The sequence below is a fragment of the Homarus americanus genome, unplaced genomic scaffold (assembly GCF_018991925.1).
Source record: "Homarus americanus isolate GMGI-L3 unplaced genomic scaffold, GMGI_Hamer_2.0 scaffold50564, whole genome shotgun sequence".
In the NCBI taxonomy this organism is placed as follows: Eukaryota; Metazoa; Arthropoda; class Malacostraca; order Decapoda; family Nephropidae; genus Homarus; species Homarus americanus.
The window spans coordinates 1862144-1874643 of NW_024715014.1; the positions used below are offsets into that span (position 1 = coordinate 1862144).

General features: G+C 43.4%; 1 long non-coding RNA gene across 1 annotated transcript in view; it reads right to left on the minus strand.

Annotated features, from left to right (window-relative positions):
- Positions 1–12500, minus strand: part of LOC121854348 — a 22553-nt gene that overhangs the window by 9047 nt on the left and 1006 nt on the right. Inside the window, exons 2-3 of the long non-coding RNA XR_006086536.1 lie at positions 4870–4872; positions 2500–2503 (exon numbers count right to left, since the gene is read on the minus strand). This is a non-coding gene — a long non-coding RNA (uncharacterized LOC121854348). The remainder of the gene's footprint in view (positions 1–2499; positions 2504–4869; positions 4873–12500) is intronic.

Below are 12500 nucleotides of genomic sequence, written 5' to 3' on the forward strand. Positions count from 1 at the left end.
GTGTTGGATCTACTTTTGTTGTGACTAATTTTTATCTCGTAACAGAAAACAAAACAAATTTTAAGTATCGCGGTCTTACTTATTCGTTAGGTTAGTTTAGACTAGAGTAGTGTTAGGTTAAGTTAGGTTAGGTTAGGTTAGGATAGGTTAGGTTAGGTTAGGTTAGGTTAGGTTAGGTTAGGTTAGGTTAGGTTAGGTTGAATGTAAATAAGGTTAAAAAAAATTCTCCGGTTTACATAATATTATATACTCAAGGCAGGTAGAGCTGAGGCCTCGGGGGCGTGTGAACCATCCTCTCCTGGTTGTGTAAGATGATGCCACACCCTTAACGCTCCCTTAACGCTCCCTTCACACACCCTTAACGCTCCCTTGACGCACCCTTAACGCTCCCTTGATACACCCCTAACGCTCCCTTAACGCTCCCTTGATACACCCTTAACGCTCCCTTGATACACCCCTTAACGCTCCCTTGATACACCCTTAACGCTCCCTTAACGCTCTCTTCACACACCCTTAACACACCCTTAGCAACACAGTCTTAAAATACATTTAACACACCCTTAACACACCTTCAACACACCCTTAACGCATACTTAGCACACCCTTTAGCTCTTAACTATGGCGAGTGTGAGCGGCTGGCGTGGGTGGTGTATTTTTAGGGGGGTGGAGTAGGGGTAAGTAAGGGTTCAGGGGGTGAGGTTAAATTGAATTACAATGCGAAAGGAATAAAAATATATAAGATAAAAATAGGAGAGAGAATATATATAGATTTCATTTCACGAAACGAAATCCTTCGTCACACACAGGCTTAGACTGATCGATGGGTGCGTGCGTGTGTGTGTAATGTATGTATGTGTGTGTGTGTGTGTGTGTATATTTAACAAAGACATCACAAATAAAAAATCACCTTGACCCCCAAAAAATAACAATATTGTAAAAAAAAAAATATATAGATTAACAAAAAGTATATTACAAATGTATGAATCTTATTTCCACGTATTATTGCAGATGAAAGTGTGCCATTGCGAGAAAAAAATATATATATTCTTTGATGACAATATTACAGGGATGAGGGTGTGTAATATGTCAAGAGTGATAGTTTGTGAAGATGAGAGAAGGAGGGTGTAATGATGTAGGAGGGAGTGAGAGAGGGAAGGAAGGAGAGGGAGAGAGAGATTGATCATAACGGAGGGAGAAGAAAGATGACAGATTATGATGTATGGGGAGAGGAGGAGGGAAGAGAGGAAGGGGAAGAAGGGAAAGGAAAGACATAAAGGGAAGGAGATGGAGGATGAAGAACAGGGAAGAAGAAGAAGAAGAAAACCTAACCTAACCTAACCTAACCTAACCTAACCTAACCTAACCTAACCTAACCTAACTCTCCCCCCCCCAACAATAATTGAAGAGACATAAATCATCGTATTTGAGAGCGAGATAGAGAGTGACAAGTTGCTAAGAAGAGGAGACAATATTAGAAGAATTGAGATAGTGAGAGATGGTGAGAGATAGTGAGAGATGGTGAGAGATGGTGAGAGATGGTGAGAGATGGTGAGAGATGGTGAGAGAGAGATGGTGAGAGATGGTGAGAGATGGTGAGAGATGGTGAGAGATAGTGAGAGATAATGAGAGATGGTTAGAGATAGTGAGAGATGGTGAGAGATGGTAAGAGATAGTGAGAAATGGTGAGAGATAGTGAGAGATGGTGAGAGATGGTGAGAGATAGTGAGAGATAGTGAGAGATGGTGAGCACAGGTTAAGCTCAGGTGTCTCATATTTCTTTGGGGATGAAAGGTGTGGGTTAACGTGTTCAGGATTCTCTCTCTCTCTCTCTCTCTCTCTCTCTCTCTCTCTCTCTCTCTCTCTCTCTCTCTCTCTCTCTCATCTGTCAGTGTTACCACCTCAGGTCAGCGGTAAAGAGAGACAAAATGCGTTGGTAAGATTGACGGCAGATGCTGTAGTGAGGAGGAGGAGGAGTGAGGAGGAAGATAAGGAAGAAGAGGAGTAGTGAGGAGGAAGAAGATGAGGGGGTATGAGGAGGAGATGTCAGGAGGAAGAAAAGGAGGTCTAAGGAAGAGGAAATGTGAGGAGGATGAGGAGGTGTGAAAGACGTTGACAGGTAAAGGAGGAAATGAAGGTGGAGGAGAAAGGATGATGGATGAGGATGAAGGGAAGGGGTGGGAGGGAGGGAGGGAGGGAGGGAGGGAATAAGGTGACAGATAAAGTGGGATAGATTGAGATAGGGAGAATGATAGATGAGGAGAGAGAGAGAGAGAGACAGACAGAAAGGGGGAAGAGACAGAGAGACAGAGATACTCGGTGTCAACTGTCCTCTACAAGTATAATGAACCCAGATGGTGCTTGTTTGGGTAGTGAGAGCCGGGAGAGTGAGAGGGGTGAGTGGGGTGAGTGGGAGAGTGACGTGGCTGAGTGGGAGAGTGAGAGGGATGAGTGAGTGGGAGAGTGATGGGCCTGAGTGGGAGAGTGAGAGGGGTGAGTGACGGTGCTGGGTGGGAGGTGAGAGAGGGTGAGGAGGGAGAATGTTGGAGTGAGATAGAGAGTGTATGAGTGTGGAAGAGTGAGAGGGAGGTGAAGGGGGAGAGGGGAGAGAGAGGGGTGAGGAAGGGGAGAGTGGGGCTGAGAGAAAGAAGAGTATGAAGAATGAAGGACTGAGAGGTGCATGTGCTATGGGGTAGAAGGGAAGGGGAGAAAGGAAGGAGGGAAAGAAAGCGGGAGGAATAGGAGGGAGAGAAGGAGGGAGGGAAGGAGAGAGGGGGAGAGGAGGGAGGGAAGGAGAGAGGGAGAGAGAAGGAGGGAGGGGGAGAGAAGGAGGGAGAGAAGGAGCGAAGGAGGGAAGCCATCAGGTATCCCAAATTACCCCATATAATCAATAATAATTAATTAATCCCATGTTACAGGTAGGTCATATTGATTACCTTACCTTTGTCTCTCTCTCTCTCTCTAACCAAACGTGACTTGTAGCTTCACCTTTCTCTTCCCCACCTCCTTCCCCTCTTCTCTTCCTTCCCCCCTCCTTCACCTCTCCCTTCCCCCCCTCCCTCTCACACCTTCCCTCTCTTCGGCTTACACTGAATGAACAAGACTTATGTTCTTTCCCTCTCCCACCTCTCTTTCCTTTCCTCTCCTCCCCCTTACCTCCCCGTCCATCTCCCATCTCTCTTCTCATCCCCCTTTCATCCTTACTCCCTTGTCTCCCCATCAAACACCCTCCTTCTCTCCTCCCCTATCAAACTTCTCCCTCCCCTTCAAACCCCTCCTTCACCCTCCCTCTCCTCACTCTCCCCTCTTCCCCCAATGTTCCCCCATAACCCCTTCCCTCCACCTCCCTCCCCCCTTCTCTACCTTCCCCTCTCCTTCCCCTCCCCTCCCTCTCCGTTAAATGGTATATGTTCACAAAACAGCATCAGTGTTCACGGTTCGGTCCACCAGCATTACTTAACAGCAATGTCGCGCAACTCTCCCTACAGTCCCGCCCTGTGTGGTGTGTGGCTGGGTGTAGGTGTGGCTGGGTGTGTATGAGGGTGTATGTTTGTGTGGGTGGGTGGATGTAAGTGAGAGTAGGTGGGTGGATGTGGTTAGGTGTAGGAGATGTGGATGGGTGTGGATGGTTGTAAGAGGATGTTGGTGGGTGTAAGTGTGGGTGGATGGTTCTACGTGGGTGTAAGTTGGTGTAATAGGGTGTAGGTGGGTGGAAATATAATACACCCACTACACCCACTTCCTCAGCGGTCTTTTATCAAACACCCAAAACATTAATCAACGTTAGTGCCTCATTTAACAGATTTTTTCATTAATTGTTTATCTTCGCCGTTGTGTTAACTGTTAGTCAGTCAGGATGGAGGGAGGGAGGGAGAGAGAGAAGGAAGGAAAGAATTATAGCAAATCTGTCTGTGTCGACGAAATAGATTGAGTCTGCGTGTGTCTGTGTCGAAATAGATCGAGTCGGTGTGTCTGTGTCGACGAAATAGATCGAGTCGGTGTGTCTGTGTCGACGAAATAGATCGAGTCGGTGTGTCTGTGTCGAGAAATAGATCAGTGTCTCTACGAAATAGATCGAGTCAATTAGTGTGTCTTAACCAATGAGCAAGAAATTGATCGAGGTCGGTGTGTCTGTGTCGACGAAATAGATCGAGTCTGTGTGTGTCTGTGTCGACGAAATAGATCGAGTCGGTGTGTCTGTGTCAGGTGAACAGAAGCCGTGAGTAACAGCCTCTATACAGGGTGACAAGGGGAAACTATTTACTCCTGGGACAACGAAGGAAGTGGAGGAGGGTGATAAATCAGAGGGAATAGAGAGGAAGAGGATGATAGAGAGAGAGAGAAGAGAGGGAGGAGGAGGAGGTGAAGAAGCGAAGGAGAAGAAGAGGAGAAGGAGGAGGGAGTGAAGGATGGAAGGAGAAGAGGGAGAGAAGGAGGAGGAGGAAGTGAAGAGTGAGAGAAGATGATGAATAGACGGGAAGGAGACAAATAAAAGAGAAATAAGTAAAATAGGATAATAAATCACAATAATTAGAGGATGATTAGCCTTCTGTTCTTCCTATTCTTATTCCTTCTTCTTCTACTCATCTTCTTCTTCTTCTCCTCCTCCTCCTCCTCCTCCTCTTCCTCCTCCTCCTCCTCCTCCTCCTCCTCCTACTACTACTACTTATCTTCCTCTCCCTCCCCCTCTTCTTATTTCTATATCTCTTCCGCCTTCTTTTCCATCTGTCTCCAACTTATCATTCATTCAGTCTTCATCTATGTTTGCACTCCGTTTTCTTTAGTCTCCCTTTGTTTACTTTATACATTACATTTTCTTTCATTTCTCACATTTTCTTTGTTCCATTTTCTTTAACCAACCAGAGACACAACTATCTTCATTTTCTTTCTTCATTACATTTTCTTCATCTCTCAAGCGATCACCCCCTTCCCGTTTTCTGTTTTTGATCAGTTTTTTATTACTGTATTCCGTTTTCTTTGAGTCTGGAGGCAGGTGAGACTTTGTTAGTTGGTCTCTAGTGCATGTTTGTTGATGTTCTTAAGGCTACGGTTATTACTTTTATCTCTCTCTCTCTTTCTCTCTCTTTCTCTTTCTCGCTCTATCTCTCTCTCATATCTGTTATCTCTTATTCTCTTTATTTGTTTATTTATTACAAGTTTTCTTTACGTCCTTTATGTAGGTTATGACGCCTGTGTGAGAGAGAGAGGATTTGGGTACTAGGAGAGGGATTGAAAGAGAGAAAGAGAGAGAGAGAGAAAATAAAGATAGAGGTCAGAGGATTTAGGGGACAAGAGGGGAGAAGGGGAGAAAGAGAATGGGAGTTACTCGACTATTTTAACCTCACATTCAGAGTGTCAGGAGTGTGTGTGTGTGTGTGTGTGTGTGTGTGTGTGTGTGTGTGTGTGTGTGTGTGTGTGAAACCATTATAACCTAACCAAACCAAACCTAACCTAACCAAACCAAACCTAACCAAACTTAACCAAACCTAACCTAACCAATATTTACTCTTTTCTTCACATAAACAGATTCACCATAATGGCACAGTTGTTAAGACACCAATTTACCGAAAGTGACAAGTGTAGGAGTATGTGATGGGTCGTTAGTGTGGGTGAGGGGAGAGGGGTGAGGGGTGAAGGAAGGGGTGAGGGGGTGGCAACAGGAAGGGGGTGAGGAGGGAGAGGTGAGGGTGAGAGGTGAAAGGCAAAATAAGAGAAATAAGTGATGAATATAGAATGAAGAGAGAGAGAGACAGAGAGAGAGAAATAGTTTGCCTCTTGGCATATTCAGTTCACAGGTCAGTAGCATAATGTGCCCCGAGGTCAGAGTCGGCTTTCCTGGCGGCCATTTTGAATCGTCGAGGGATCGTGTGTATAAGTGTTTACCTTGTGACGTCACGGGCCATTGTTGTTGTTGTTGTTTTGTTGTTTTATTATTATTTATTATTATTATTTTTATTATTATTATTATTATTATTATTATTATTATTATTATTATTTTTACAGTCTTAAGTCTACTCTCTCTCTCTCTCTCTCTCTCTCTCTCTCTCTCTCTCTCTCTCTCTCTCTCTCTCTCCAATTATTATCGTCTCTCATTATTCATATACTTCTCTCCTTATCCCTCATTTATCCTCCGTCTCTTCTTTATTCCTCATTTACTCTTCTCTTTTTTCCACCCTGTTTCGTTTTCTCTCATTTGTTTCTCTTCCTTGTCATCTCTTTTTCACATTTCATTCCTTCTTTCTTTCTGGTTATTTTAGTTCCTTCGTTCTTTATTTTACCTCATCGTATTTTTCCTTCATTTTCATTATTTATTTTCATTTTCCTTTCCTCTTTTGCTTCTTTGTTGTTTTATCTTTCCCTTCCTTTAGTTTCCTTTATTCTTTACCTCACCCCTTCCTTCCTTCCTTCATTTCTTCCTTCATTCCTTATTTACTTCCATCATTCCTTCATTCATTTTAGTCTAACGTTTTCCCTCCCTATATGTTCCCCTCCTTGTGTCTCTTCCTTCCTTCCTTCCTTCCTTCCTTCCTTCCTTCCTTCATTTCTGTCCAAAATTTGTTATTAAGACGGAATTTGACAGGTAAGAGGAGTCTGTATTGAATGGATGGATGGAGTGTCGAGGTGAGATAAGAGAGAGAGAGAGAGAGAGGAGAGAGAGAGAGAGGTGAGAGGTGAGAGAGACAACAAGTAATTATATTAGTTTGGTGTTCCACATTAATTCATACCATTGTGATGTGTTGATGTTTTTCTCTAACACACACTCTGACACACTCTGGACACCCTGACACACTCTGACACACTCTGACACACCCTGACACACTCTGACACACCCTGACACACCCTGACACACTCCTGACACACTCTGACACCTCTAACACACCCTGACACACTCTAGCACACTCCTAACACACCCTGACACACTCTGACACACCTGACACCTCCAACACACACCCTGACACACTCTGACACACTCACTAACACACCCCTGACACCTCTAACACACCCTGACACACTCTGACACACCCTGACTGACACACTCTGACACACCCTGACACACACACCCAGACTCACCCTGACACACTCTGACACACTTTAACACATCCTGACACACTCTGACACACCCAGACACACTCTAACACACCTTGACACACTCTGACACACCCAGACTCACCCTGACACAATGGAAAACTGACAGGTAATGCTGATGGTGACAGTGTGAGAGCCTTAATGTTAGTTAAACTTTAAGTGTTGGGTCTTTCTCTCTCTCTCTCTCTCTCTCTCTCTCTCTCTCTCTCTCTCTCTCTCTCTCTCTAGCTACGTATCCTCGCTCGAAGAACAAAGATCACTGTATCACTGGTATTATTGGTCTATGTATCCTCAAGGCACTGTATCACTGTTCATTATCTCCCCCTGTATCATAGAACAAGAAGAACAATAGAACAGTGCCCAGGTGTTCTCCTTTATTACTTACCTGTTGTGTATCAAATGATTTTATGGCGGAATAAAATGAAATGATAAAAACTGATTGTTGTATGTATGTATGTATGTGTGTGTGTGTGTATGTGTGTATATGTATGTATGTATGTATGTATGTATGTATGTATGTATGTATGTATGTATGCATGTATGTATGTATGTATGTATGTATGGATGAGAAGGAAGGGATAATGATGAAGGAAGAGAGAAAGAAGGAAGGAAGGAAGGAAGAAAGAAGGAACTGAGAAAGAAGGGGGAGAAAAAGGGGGGGAAGGGAAAGAGAAGGAAGGAAGGGAGAAAGAAGGAAGAGAGAAAGAAGGAAGGGAGAAAGAAGGAAGGAAGACTTAAAATTGAGAAAGAACAAAGGCTAAAAGAAGGAAGGTAGTCAAATGGAAGAGAGAAAGAAGGGAGGTAGAAAGAAGAGAGAAAGAAGGAAGAGAGAAACAAGGAAGGGGAATGAAGGAAGAGAGAAATAAGGTAAACCGACAACAATAATAAAAACAAATAGAATAAAATAAAACAATAAATTAAATTCTCAGAAAACCATAAAATTCTATACTTGTTTATGATTATATAAGAGTCCAGTGGGTTAGGTCCTATATAATCCACACTAATCCACCTTAACCCACACGATGTCATATTAATCCATACTAATCCATCTTAATCCACACTAATCCGTCTAATCCACACTAATCCATCTCAATCCGTCTTAATCTCGTACCAGTAATCCATTCTAACTTAACCACCTGTGTGCAAGTTGGCAAAAGAAACGAGGGATTTACACACACACACACACACACACACAAACACACCACAACTACCACTAGACCAAAACTCATTACCGCGGCAAGTAAAGGCCACACTAACGACCCCTTGTGGTGATTAGAGGCAGCCTTATGGTAACACTGGGAGACGTTTACTGTGTGTGTGTGTGTGTGTGTGTGTGTGTGTGTGTGTGTGCGTGCGCGTGTTTACATATTTTACGTCAAATTACATCCAGTATTTAACTTACTTCCCCTTTCCCGCCCCCCTTCCCGCCCCCTTTCTCCCCTCTCTCTTTCCTCTTCCTCTCTCCTTCACTTCCTTCACTCTCTTTCCTTCCTCCCTCTCGCTTCCTTCTCCCCATCCATCTCCCTATCTACCTCCTCCCTTCCCCCCTTATCCATTCCCCTCTCCTTCGACCACCTCCCTTCCTCTACTCCCCATTCCCTCTCTTCCCTTCCTTCCTTCTCTCCCTTCGCCCTCCCCATCCCTCTCCTCCCCCTCTCTTTTCCTTCCTTCCTCTCCCTTCGCCCTCCCATCCCCTCCTCCCCTCTCCTCCTTATCACTCCCCCACCCTTTCAACACCTTCCCTTTCTGTCTTTCACCCCTTCCACCCTTTCACCCCTTCCCCTCCACCCCTTCCTCCCTCCCTCCTTTCTTCAAGAATACAGGTAAAACATCCCATTATTCTTCTATCTCTATAAATAAAAAATTTCACCTTCCAACTTTTTATAATGGAGAAAAAATCAGTTTTTTTTTTTAATTTGTTTTAGATTTTTTAAATAAATTCGAGTTAGGGAGAAATTTAATTGTGTAGGTTTTGTAATTGTTTTTTTTTTTAGAGTTGGAAAAGTATTAATATTTTTATATATTTTGTGAACGATATATTATGTAGATGCTTTCACACACACACACACACACACACACAACGTCATGTGATTATTCAAATTACGACTTTATTTATAGTAAGAAATTAACTCGTGGTGTGTGATGGTCCTGACTTTCTCTCTCTCTCTCTCTCTCTCTCTCTCTCTCTCTCTCTCTCTCTCTCTCTCTCTCTCTCTCTCTCTCTCTCTCTCTCTCTCTCTCTCACTCACTGACCTCTACCCCCCTTTGAACCTTCATTCCTGACCCTTCGTTAACCATTACTTCCACCATTACTATTTATTATATACATAAGAGACGTAGATAGAGGCGTAGGCAGCAACATAAATGAATTTGCTGATGACACTAAAATAGGGCGTGTAATTAAATCTGACGAGGACTCCGCAAAACTTCAGGAAGATCTAAACAAAATTTTCGAATGGTCTGAAAATTAAAAATGGCAGATGAAATGTAAAGTAAATGTAAAATGTAAAGTACTTAGTCTTGGAGATGTAAACAGAGAAACCAGATATCAGATGAACAACGTTGTTATAGAGAAATCCGACTGTGAGAAAGATTTAGGAGTAATGATAGGTAGGAATCTTAAACCAAGTAAACAATGAATATTTGCTCGAAACAAGGCTAATAAAGTACTTGGGTTCATATAAAAGAGTGTTCGTTACAAGACTAGCGAGGTCATCCTAAAACTATATCTTGCGCTTGTTAGACCTCACTTGGAATTCGCAGTTAAGTTTTGGTCACCGTACTACAGAATGGACATAGAATCCCTAGAGAGAATTCAGAGGAGAATGGCAAGACTAATCCCGGGCATTAGGATCCTTGAGTACAGAGACAGGTTCAAGCATCTTAATTTGCACTCCCTCGAGAGACGTAGAGTGAGGGGCGATATGATCGAGGTGTATTAATGGAAGTCAGAGTTAAACAAAGGTGATATAAAAAAGGTACTCAAACTATCCAACCAGGAGCGAGCTCGTAGCAATGGTTTTAAATTAGACAAATTTAGATTTAAGCGCGAGATAGTAAACATTGGTTTGGAAACAGAGTAGTGGACGAGTGGAACAAGTTACCAAACATCATCATTAACTCGAATACGCTGGATATCTTCAAACATAGGTTGGATGGATATATGAGTGATAGGGGTTGGGTGTAAACGGGACTGCCCAGTATGGGTCAATAGGCCCGCTGCAGTTTCCTCCATTCTTATATTCTTATCTTGAGTTAGGAGGAAAGTTTAACCTAAGAACCTTTGAGAATCCAACTGTAAGTCGTAGCTTAAGTGCGTCAGTTAGATACCTCCTCACATCTAAATGGACCCTGCCCTTAACCTGGCCTAACCTAACCTAACCTGGCCTAAATCTAACCTAACCAATCTTAACCTAACCTAACCTGATCTAATTTAATCTCTTAATGGCCTCTCCGTTATTATTTGTTTAATCTACCTTTAATATACTGTACCGTGGCCAGGTAATTAACATGGTGGTGGGGGAGAAATTTTTCCCCTCGTTGTTTATTCACGTCAAGAAGGGAATTTTCCCAAAACCAGGTAGTGTGGTGGTGGGGAGTAGGCCTTTGTTATGTGCTCTCTCTCTCTCTCTCTCTCTCTCTCTCTCTCTCTCTCTCTCTCTCTCTCTCTCAAAGGGGAGGGGAGGTAATGGAAAGACGGAAGAGGCGAGGAGAGGAGGAAGGGGTAAGCGTAGAGGGGGGAAAGGGAGAGAGGAAGTGGAAAGAGGGAGAGGGTGAGAGGAAGGAAAGGGGGAGGGGAGAGGGAAAGGGAGGACTTGAAAGACTCAATTTCCTGGATATAAATTATTCTCAGTATTCTGAAGGTTTTGTTTATTTACCTTTGGGGCCAAAATAAGAGACGTGTATGACCACAACTTGTATTCACTGAAGGAAAAATTAATTATACTTTCCGGGGAAGAAAGTTATTATTATACCCTGGAAGAAAGTAAGACTCTCTCTCTCTCTCTCTCTCTCTCTCTCTCTCTCTCTCTCTCTCTCTCTTCTCTCTAATAAATTGACGTCAAAATCAACACGGTAATGCTCTCTGCTGATTGGCTGATCGAGGAGTGCCCTGTGCTGTCACTGGTCGACGTGTCAGCGGATCGAGAAATTCCTTGTCCTGTGATTGGCCAACGCGTCCCTATCCTTTTCCCATTTCCTACCACCCAACCGCCAGACCCCCTTCCTCTCCCCTACTCTCGAAAACTCCTTACTTTTTCCTCTCCCTTCTCTCCCCTCCCCACAAAACTCCCCCTTCCATTCCCCTACCCTCAAGACTCCTTCTCCCTTCCTGAATATGTCAGTGAAAAATCTATGTATATAATTTACGTTATTCTGACGACGACGAATTTTTCATAAGTACTTATGTAGAACTGTACCCTCCCCCTCCCCTCCCCCTCCTCTCCCACGTCCCCGTCTCTCTCTTCCCCTCCACCCTACCCTCCTCTTCCCCTACCCCCCTCCCTCCTCCTCCCTCACTCCCTTCCTATGCTTCTCCCATACTACCCCACTCCCTCTTCTCTACCCCCCACACCCTCCCTCTTCCCCTCTCATTCTCCCCCCTCTACTAATATCGTAATCATCTCTTCAAAATCTGTTGCTGAAAATTTTTGCAAACTTACCATTTTTTTGCATCAACAATGGTGGTGAAATTTGCAATATATATTTTTTTACGGAGGGACCAAGAGTGATTGTTCAATAATTATGATTTAATGAGTGATTTTAGTGGTCATAATAGTGTGTGTGTGTGTGTGTGTGTGTGATTTTTTATTTTGTCACTTAGAGCGGCTAGTTTATTGTGCACCCCATACTCATCCTGTGAGCGGTAGCACAAAAGGTTTACAGAGCAGAGTTTACAAAGGGTCAGTATAACTGTCCCCTGAGGTCAGGATATTATGGCACTGAATGTTACACGGTATTTCAAATGAGTTCTTTGTTTAGTTCTATACATAAAGGATAACATCCGTAACTGCGTGAGTACAGGAATGTGAGGCAATATGTCTGGCCGCACACTTGTTATTCACACAGTGTTCCTGGACCTGTCCCTAAAAGGTTCCATCTTCACACAGTCGAAGATGTAGTGTTCATGTGTGTGGCCATATGTCTGGCCACACACTTTACATATAGTCTTGTTCACATCTGCTTGAGGAACATACTGCCAGAGTGTTTGGCGGTTACAACATCTTGTAATCTAGTGATCTTGTTACTTGCTCCATATACATGTTTCATTTGATACATCTCATCATGGTAAACAATGAATCGACTAGTTCCTGTTTGCACTTGTCTATTTGCGTCAAATTCATGAATAAGTTCCTTCCTAATTACAGTTTTAAGGGTTCTTTTTGACAGACCCAAATTGTATTCAACTGTGCCTTTGT